Source organism: Vicugna pacos, chromosome 3 (assembly GCF_048564905.1).
Source record: "Vicugna pacos chromosome 3, VicPac4, whole genome shotgun sequence".
In the NCBI taxonomy this organism is placed as follows: Eukaryota; Metazoa; Chordata; class Mammalia; order Artiodactyla; family Camelidae; genus Vicugna; species Vicugna pacos.
This window is the reverse complement of record NC_132989.1, coordinates 8,136,318-8,144,249: the sequence shown is the minus strand read 5'-3', so window position 1 is coordinate 8,144,249 and position 7,932 is coordinate 8,136,318. Positions and strand designations below refer to the sequence as shown.

General features: G+C 45.8%; 1 long non-coding RNA gene across 1 annotated transcript; it reads right to left on the bottom strand.

The window, feature by feature from the left end:
* Window positions 1-666: 666 nt before the first annotated feature.
* LOC140689351 (uncharacterized) lies at window positions 667-3,500 on the bottom strand. The gene is made up of 3 exons (XR_012064289.1): window positions 3,417-3,500; window positions 2,000-2,632; window positions 667-871 (listed from the first exon to the last, which is right to left on the bottom strand). It is a non-coding gene; the product is annotated as an uncharacterized lncRNA (long non-coding RNA).
* Between the last annotated feature and the right edge of the window lie 4,432 nt (window positions 3,501-7,932).

The window sequence follows — 7,932 nt, the reverse complement described above, 5'->3', positions numbered from 1 at the left end:
CAGCCGTGGGATACTCGTGTTTGCAGAATGCAAAGAACTGTGGGCCATGCCAGCAAGAGAATAAGCCTGTCAGGTTGGCGGCTCCAGACAGACATGGTTCACCTCTTTGAAACAGTCTTTGAAGACTAAATTGAAGAGCCACTTTTTAAAGAAGTTCCTGTGACCTAGATACGATCATAAAGAAGGGTAAAGTGTAGCGGTTAAGAGCATGGATACAGGAGTTAGGAAGACTTACTAATGTCTCTATTACTTCCAGGCTGCATGACTTCCAGCAAGTTACTTAATTCCTAAAATGAGCCTCAGTTTCGCCGTCTATAAAATGGGAATAATAATAGCCCCTGCCTTGCAGAGTGGTGTAAATGTAAATGTCTAAGGACTAGTGACTATGCAGAGCTCTCAGCGTTTTGTCTTGGCTCAGTGACTAAAGTGGAGCTAGTACTATTCTCATACAACCTGGTCTAATAAAGACGGAGAAGAATGTAAAGAAGGTGAATTCTTGGCACTCACTGGCAACGCCGCATCCCTCTTTCTGGCTCTTTTCTTGGCGCGGGGCCAGTCCCTGGGCTCTCTTCAGCACTTCGGTGTCCACCTCTGTTCGATGCCACCAGCACAAACCTGGGGTAAATCTCCACGTACTTGGAGGTAAGCTCTCTCAGACATCACGAGTGAGAACGACACACCTTTATTCATGACGTTCGTGTATATGCACGTGTGTAGGTAAGAAAAAGCATAAAAAGGCGTTGACCATGGTCTTCCCCAGGTGAGGAGTGGAAGTGATGGGGTGGAGCAGGACGGGGGATGGCTTCACCTTTGGCCCTGGAACCTCCTAGATCATCCAAGTCTTTTCAAACCAGAATGTATTCAGGCATTGCTTGTGCAATTGAAAACAGAGAGAGCAAATGTGTGTTCACGTTCAAAGTTCACAGTTGGGTAGCGTTGCTGTTTGGGGTCCTAGAGTTTCCCCGTACCCTGCGGGGCCTCCCCACGGAGCCACTCCACACCCTTCCAAAGCAAAACCGCCAACCCTTGTATGTCAATTTCATCTCGATTTTTAAAAATTATCTATTGAAAAAAAAAACAAACAAACGGCCACCCTTGACCACTCTGCTGCTTGTTGTAAGTCCTTCTTTCTTGCAACTACACACTAGACGGTCACTCAAGCTTCTGACCCTAGTGTGGGTTTGGCAGTTTTATCATCCTGTAAAGTGTTTTCTAAAAAAGTGACAAAGATTGAATGAGAGGGAAAGATTGTCTCCACGTTGTAAAAATCCAGATTTAGACCACAGATAATTGGGAAAATGACTGTGTCTTTGTGTGGGTGGAGAATTCTTTAACTAATAACCCCTCCTTTAACTATTTGGCTTCCTTATCTGCGGACATGTCTGCTTCCTGCTCATGAGACACAGGAGGGAGACGGGGAGGCAGTGTTGGTCAGCGCTGGCAATTCAAGATGAATACTGAATGCAGATAAACATCCCCCCCCACCCCTGTGCCAAGCCAGGTCAGTGAGAACTAGGAATGGCTCTGCAGAGATCTGATGGGAACTCCCTGCACATCGTGCTTTTTGTAGTTTGTGGTTCTACGTTCAGAGTCAGGGGAGAGCTCGGCATGTCTCAGGGAGCTGGTGTTCTGTCTGGCCCGCTGAGTGTGGGAGGGACCACAGCCTCGTCCAGTGCTTGTTGTGTGTGGGGGAGCCAAGACCAAATCCACAGAGCCTCAGTGAGTGAGGTGAGGGGGAGATGGCAGACCCGCTGAGAGTGAAACAGGGGCTCTCCTCCCCCTTCCCACCTTCCGGTGAGTCTGTCGTCCTAACCTAGCAACTTTGCACAGGCTGTTCCTTACGCCTCCAGCACTCTTCCCCCAATTCATTGCCTCATGCTCCTGCCAGTCCTTTGGGTTTCGACTCCTAACCCTTCTGCTTAGCCTTGACCTATCCATCATAAGTTGCTCCCTTATTTTTCTCTTATAAACGCAAGTTATTTCCCTTCATAGTACTTACTCAATCCCAATTTGTTATCACATATGAAGTTAACAGTTGAATTTGTTTAATGTCTGTCTTCCCAAGATTATAAAGCTCTTTGTAGGATTCCGAGTTGTTTTATCTCCCTGTTCAGTGCTTAGCAGTGTCCAGAGTATAGTAGATGCTCGATAAATTTTTGTTGGATGAAATGATAAATTAACTGAATAATTGAATTAATCAATTACTATAAGGTGTCTTATTACAAATGCTTCTAAGTCTTCGTTTCTTATGCTCTGTCTCCCAGAAAGCTCTTCTTCTTCATTTATCCACATCTCCCTCGGCCTCAAAACCCAATAGCAATGATTTGAAACACCTTCTTGACCCTGTAATCTAAGTTTATATCTGTAAACTTATTCGATCTTTATAAGTCTGCAGTTATTATCAAGTATCAAAGGACAGACACTCAAAGACCCTCCAGGAACACAGCGATTCAGCAGTCTGCCTCTGAGAGCCCCAGTTTGCCAGGGAACTGAAGCCATGAGGACGGGGGCCTGGCTCTTTGTGGCTTGCATGCAGTCTCCCTAGCGTGTCTGTATTATAAGCTGAAGGGTGATGGCTGTGGCTTCCTTGCTCTTGTGATCCTCTCCAGCACTCTGAGACGGCTGGATCCTGCTTAGGAGGGAAGAACAGAGAGAGATTTGTTACTGCTTTCCGATGCTTTCAGTTACTTGGTCCTTGGGGGGTTAGAGGCGGGCAAGAAGGACGGGATATACGGTAGCCCCAGCCTATTAAGATGCAAGGTGGGTGATGGAGAAAGTAGGATGGTTTCTGAGGCGGTAAAAGTGATAATTTCCACCCCCCCATTCATGCACCCCACCTCCATCATCACCACAAGTACAGAGGTGAAAGGGAACAGTGCCCTCAGAAGCTAGTCTGCTGTGCACAAGCAGCCCTGGCCGAGAAGCTCAGCATCGACAGTGAGAGCCTCAGTTTCTTTATCTCTGAAATGGACATAAGAATAGCTCACATCCCACAAAGTTTTGTGAGGATTCAATGAAATAACGTGTATGAGACCTTCAGATAGCGCCTGGTATAAAATCACATTTTCAGCTGGCATATTGTTTATTTGCTGAATGTCTGAAGTCAAGCATCAGTCTAAATTCAAACCCAGATCTTTCTGATTCCTAACTGGGTTCTTTTCAAATCACTATTTGCCTGCACTGTGAACAGAGAGGGGGGAAGAGGGAAGATTAATTAAGAAAGAGTCGTTAAAAAAAAAATTCACTGAGCATCAAATGGGTGTAATGTTAACATACGTAATTACTTCTCAACTTGAGAAGCTATAATACCAAAGATAAAAATCATGTCAGCTTCAATCTTTTTCTCATTGTGCATTCAGACCATTACATTAATGACTTAACTTTCTGAGCTGCATAATTTTCTCTTGGAAAGGTACCTTTTTTTTGGAGCAAAGCACGGAGGCCCTTTCCCAGGCACACCCTGGACTTGAGGCAGGAAAGGGAACCTCCCTGTGGAGGCCACTCCCCTCCCCGCCCACTGCCATGATTGTCAGTCCACTCCCTTTGTGAGCAAACAAAGGCAGTTAATCACACTGACAGCCAAGTCTGCCTTCGGCTGGGCTGTGGAGTTGGCTCCCAGGACTTCACTGGGAGCTGGGAGCCCTGAGTGAGGGACCCCATAGTGTCTGTGGTTCAGAGACTGCTCCAGTGATCGCCAGCCTCTGGGCGTTGGCTCCTTCCTGGAGAAGAGGTCCCCAGTATCTTGAAACCAGGCCTTTGTTCACTTTGTACAGAGGTCCTCACCCCCACCTCTCCCTTCTTGGCTCTCTGGCCTGAACCTTCCATCTGAGAGACAGCGCACACTGCATCTGTGGGAACCACACTTGGGAACGCTCGCCCTGGAACTAAGCCATTGCCTCGTCCTGAAAGGAAAGAAATGAGAGATGTCCCAGGGAGATTTGCCATACAGGATGCAGGCCTAGCATCCCCCTGGGTCCTCCCCCTTTTCAGGACCTCATGATCGATGTGGGTCGAGGAGGAGAACCCCATTTCTCAGACGCGGCGTTCAGGAGCTTGCATGATGTCACAGTGGCTACTGAGTGGTACCAGAAGTTAACGGGTTCTAACTGCTTTTACAGCCTTCTGAAACAGTGACTAGAAGGGGAAGAAGAGAAAGTAGTTTGGTTTTTGGCCTTTTTTTCTTATTTTTCTTTTCTTTTGGGGCCCATGCCTCCTTCCAGGCCCTCCTACTACCTCCACTCTCTGTTCATTAAGTGTCCAGCTCTGTCACCCTAGCTGCTCAGAGCGCTCCCTTCCCAAAGTAGCATCCTTTCTCTGGCCCTCTCTCCCCTCCCAATTCCTGTGTCAGGTACAAACTTTTTACCTGCCCTCCAGTTCTTCCCTTCTGTTAGCTCTGACCCAGCCAGCTGATTTTGCAATTATAATTTTCTATTTGTTGATCTGTTGCCTCATCCCACAAAAACGCTGATGAAGTTTAGATCTGCTGACTTACCGCTGCGGCTACATAATATAAAGCCTGCGAAAGACTGGCATTGTTCTTGGAGAGCAGTGTGTGCATTTCCACTTGGTGGGGGTATGCCCTGAATCTGAGGTGTTCTATGCAGAGAAAACAGGCAGTGCTTTTGTTCCCCTCGAATCGAGTCAATCCTCGACGTGGGGCAAGCGTGAAAATGGACTCCCGTGTACCGGATGTCCACATAGGTAAGTTACAACTCCAGCTAACTATGCAGTGAATTACCTTCTCCCAAGTTGGCAACTGCATCTTCACAACATCCTGTAAAGCTGTTGTTATCGAAAAATCGGCCTCTGCACCCCGAAAAGCAAATTCAGACTCAGAGGCAGAGTTTTGGGAGCAAAGAAAAGAGCAGCTTTATTGCTTTGCTGGGCAAAGGGGACTTAGAGCCGGCCAGTGCCTTGGAAACTGTGAATCCATCTTGCGGTTGGAGTCTTGAGGTTTCATAGAAAAACTGGATGGAACAGAAAAGGTGATAACAATCAGGGTGTTTTACAGGGTGTGACAGTCTCTTCATCTTGATGAGAACTTGCTGTTGTTATGTTGGAAATTAGGAGGGTCTGCCCTTTTTCTTGAGCTTCAGTCCATGACCTTCTTTCAAGACCTCTAGGGTTAGAAAGGATTGAGTTATTCTAAGAAAAGAATGTACAGGGCGGGGAGCCTGTTAGTCATAAGATCAGTTTAGCTAAAAATACAAGTTTGAACAACTCAGTAGCCATCTTGTTAGTTTTCTGCTCTTTCACTCTCTTCTAATTTAGAATTCTTAGACCCCTTGGAATTAGTATCAGAACATGGGAGAGCAAGGAGACTTGGCCCGTGGTGCCTGGCTGGAGTCTCCCTCCCTTCTCTCACACGCTCAGTACCGTCCCCACCACACGGGGCCTCGTGTGCACGATACGCACCCTGGACTTAGTCCATTACCCCTCCAGGCCTTGTGATGCGTATGTCTGTGCACATGTTCCCGCAGGAGAACAGGCTGGAACAAGGCTATTCAGGTTCTGAAAAGCGGGCTGAGTCATTTGGGCCAAAAATGCCAAGATCCTTGGTACCCAGAGTATGGCCTAGAAGGAGGCACAGCACAGGCTCCAGATGGTGCATTCCCGTGACGCTGTGGACAAGGTCCGGGGGGCACCTTCTAGAGCTCAGAGCCCAGGGCAGGATTCTTCATGCCCAAGTCTCATGGTGCACTGACCTAAACGGCTGATCATCCTGGTACAACCGTGCACTCGCGGTCAGGTTTCTCATATGAGCGACTCTACACAGGATGCCAAGTTGTTTAACTCCACGGACTGTTGACTTAACAAATGGTTGATGAGGCATGTGCATTCACATTACGATAGTTGATCCCTCCTGAATAGCTGAATGACCAACACATAGTAGGTATTTAATAAATGCATTATGTATAAATAAATGAACGACCTACCAGAATATTATAAGCAGTTTCGTAGATGAAAGGAGTGACCAGGGGTGGAAATTTCAGACACTAATAGCAGATGAGAGAAACTCTGATTTGTAAACCTTAACAAGAATCCACTCTTCAGAGGTAACCCCTCTATAATAGCTGAAAATATCACCTACTTCTTTCCAAAACCCATGCATGGCTGCACCAGGAGCTCAGGGAATATATGCAGGACGTTACCGAATCAAGTATTTTCACAGCAGGATTTCTCAACCTATTGTCACTACCAACATTTGGGGTGGGATCAGTTCTTTGCTGTGGGGGACAGTCCTGTGCATTGTCATTTAGTAGCATCCTTGGCTGCTCCGCACTGGATGCCAGTAGCATTTCCTCCCAGCTGTGACAACCGAAGGTGTCTCCAGACCTTTCCAAATGTTCCCTGAGGGGGCAACGCCACCCCAGCCTAAGAGCCATTGTTCTTAAAGAAACTGATTCCCGGCAGCTTGGCGTCATCTGCACCCAGCCAGAGTTAACACCAAGCAGGACTCACAGCAGGCTTCGGCTGCACCCAGATTTATTGTCAAAGGAAAATGAGAGTCAGGGGAAGCCAAAACAGTGTTGTAGTTTGCTTTGTTTCATCAGTCCCTAAGGTCGTATAGCAAATGGTGATTTTGAGCTAAAAGATGAAAGTGTAGAGTAATGATGTTTAGATCTGTTAGAGCAATAGCTCTACTAATTTCTGTTGTCTTTTCAGTGCCAGAGAATGAGCCAGAGTGAATGTGCTAAAAGTTCAAACGTAGGATGAGATAAGCAGGATGAGAAAGCATGTTCTGAAAGCATCTCTAACCTCACGCAAGCTCTTTCGGGGGATCCAGGGAAGGTTTTTGTGGTACAGAGACAGCCCCCCATTTCCATGGACATCCTCTAGGCCTTTTTTCCGCTTCTGGTCCTCTCACCTCTGCTAGTTCTTATGTCAAAACAGAAAGTTGTGACGTAGTGACTTAGCAGTGTGCAAATGTGTGCCTGTCTTGACTTACTGAAGCCAGGACTTCCTGAAGTTTCAGCCTGTGTGGTTGTAAATGTTATTTAGTATTCAAACCACCACCCCCAAGGATGCAATCAGACATATTTACTTGGGTTACAAGGACAAAAATTATTTATCCATGAGAACACACCATTTTGCCTCTTCCCCACTTCTTCTGAGCATGAAAGGATTATTTCTTGCTAAGTTAGCTTACAGAATCTTTGTTGTTGAGAATCTAGGTAGGAAAATTAAAGAAAGAGCTAATTTAAACTATACATATAAAGGACAAGGGTAGGTAGGGAATAGAAGAGCTACATTGACAGATTATCTGCAAAAATGCCTCAAAGAGGAGAAGGAGGGAGAGAGAAATTTGGGGAAAGAGCTACCATACATGTGAGCACACTGTTGATGATCAAAAATCTTTTTAATTTTAAAAATATTTTTTAATTCAATTTTTTAATTTTAAAAGTATTTTAGGGACTTTATCACCTATGAAGACTACTTGGAGTTAACAGTAGAAGTTCTTTTAAGTTGAGTTACAGAATTGAGTGGTGTTGTTTTTTTAATTTAATTAGTACAAGGTCAACCAAGATGGAGCCATGGGGCTCAGGACTAATTCATGGACTACACTTGGAAATGACTGGCTGCAATAACTTCCCTGTCAGGCTAATCTTCACACCTGCTCTGAGGCCATAATTTTACATCTAATTCCTCTCTTAATGTGGTGCTTTGGACAAGACGGCTTAAAGAAGGTTGCGTCGGTCAATGCACAATCCACCATATCATTCATTAAATACCAACTCATTAATGACCATCACATGACAGTACTGTGCGATGTTCTGATGATTCAAAGGAGACCGAGCCCGCATTCTCAAAGAGCTGACAGGCTTACCTGTAAGCAGTTTGTTAATAAGTACATATGGTAACCCCCATCTAGGCTAAATGTGTATAACCAAATGAACCTAGTATTTCCATAGCAGTAGAACTTACTCCAGA